The following is a 1,931-nucleotide window of genomic DNA, read 5'->3' as shown; positions in this document are numbered from 1 at the left end:
CTTTAGAAGAAAGCTTTAAATTACTAATTTAAAACAAAATCATTCAAATCGAAAACAAAAACTCTTTCATTATGTAATCCGTAAAGATGCATTTCTCTCTAAAGGCACGTCCAATGAGGAGATGGCGAGTCATTTTTTCATCATCATCTAAATTATAAAAATAAGGAAAAGCCTTAAAAATCTGAAAAAATATAATCGGGCCTGTTTATGTTGCTCTGCTCTAAATACCTTAAAATTTAAAGGATTTGCTGCAACGCAATTTTGTCTGATATGAGAATTATTTATTTAGATACTGATTTTAGTTGGTCTAAATTAAGTAGGTTAGGCACAAATGTGCTTATATGGGTTCCCTTCTAGACACGAGCGCTGTGTGTTTGTATGTGCTTCATAACCGTGCTCCCCAGGGGGCCCGCTGTAATAGCCTGCACTGGGGCCCGTCATTACGAAGTTATGCCACTGCTTTGGCCTAAACGTCTGCCATTCTTTTTTATTTTATATTTTGTTGAGGTGTAAGAGGTGTTATATTTCTGCACTCTTCCATTTTTGGCAAATTAAGAAAACTTTGTCTAAACTTTGTCTTTTTGTGATGGTTTGTATTTTTTGTGCTCTGTATGGAACATCAGTGCCTGTTTAAGTGATGCACTCCATTACTTGTGTTTGTTTTCAGACACGATAACAGAAGTTTTATACTTGTGCTACAACTTTTTGGCCTGTGCTACAAAACTTTCAACCTCTGTAGCACCAAAAAAAAGTTAACGTACAGCCCTGATATGTATATTTGATTGTGCTAAAGTCGAACAATCGCAAGTATACTTCAGGCACACTTTAAATATATTGCATTTAAAGGCCAATATTATACAAACATCATACAATTCTAATTTATAGTGATATTAAAACACACATTAGGTATAATATTAAGAAATGTGAATTGTGCAATAACAAAATAGTCGGAATGAAGCTAAATTATAATTTTATCGGCCTATCAGTAAGAGATTTGTCAATATTAATTAGAATTTTACTTAGTATGAAATAAATGTATTTTAAATACACTATTGCGGAGCTTTAATAATAATAATAATTATTATTTTACTTATCTCTCCCAACCTTAGCAAAACCCCTATTCCTAAACTGTTATTAATTTAAGTTGGAATAAACATAATTCACTAAAATGAGACTCACCGTTTCTGTTACTCAAGTAACTCACACAAAATAACCGTCAATAATATCCCTGGATAAAGCATTTCAGCGTTTCATTCGGTAATGATTAATTTCACGATTTCATAAAAAATTCTCTAACCGAGTTTTGTTGATTTAAACGCTTTAAATGGATAAACACACACACACACACACCTATCTTCCTTCAGCCGAATCAGACGCAGCTTTATGAGGTCACATCTCCAGACCAAAATAAAAGTCTTGCTCGCTAAAGCATAGAATTTTACATCAGAAAACAAATATAAATAATAAGGTATATTAGGAGCTATCATAACCCCAAAGCTATCAATACCGTTGAGCTGTACATGTAGTCTTATATATAAATTTAAGTTCATGATAAATTACAGAGCTTTTTTAGGATAAACTCTAGTATCTTGGTCTTAAAATGACATGATAGGGAAGAACGTATGAATATTACAAATTCATACAGATGTGTCCATCAAAATAAAATTTGTGTTTGCAGGGAGATTTAAATATTTAGTTTATTAATTCTTAAATCTTATGTCAATGTATTCATCTTATTCCATCTGAGTTTCTCCCCAGAACATAAACACAATAAATCTAATTTAAGCGTTATTTGGTTAAAGTGGATTTCATTAAAGGTCCACGACTGTAAAGAATTACACTGACTGTGAGTTTGAAACACTTTGGTTTGGACTGTCTGGATGAAAACCTTTGATAAAAAAAATGGTTAAAATGATTTATTGTAAATGTGA

The 1,931-nt window shown here is 31.9% G+C and overlaps 1 pseudogene; it reads right to left on the bottom strand.

The window, feature by feature from the left end:
- Window positions 1-1,375, bottom strand: part of LOC107572682 (gastrula zinc finger protein XlCGF57.1-like) — a 22,806-nt pseudogene extending 21,431 nt beyond the window's left edge.
- Between the last annotated feature and the right edge of the window lie 556 nt (window positions 1,376-1,931).

Source organism: Sinocyclocheilus grahami, unplaced genomic scaffold (assembly GCF_001515645.1).
Source record: "Sinocyclocheilus grahami isolate Dianchi unplaced genomic scaffold, SAMN03320097.WGS_v1.1 scaffold1795.1, whole genome shotgun sequence".
Lineage (NCBI taxonomy): Eukaryota > Metazoa > Chordata > Actinopteri > Cypriniformes > Cyprinidae > Sinocyclocheilus > Sinocyclocheilus grahami.
The sequence above is the reverse complement of the archived record's forward strand: the minus strand, read 5'-3'. Positions and strand labels throughout refer to the sequence as shown.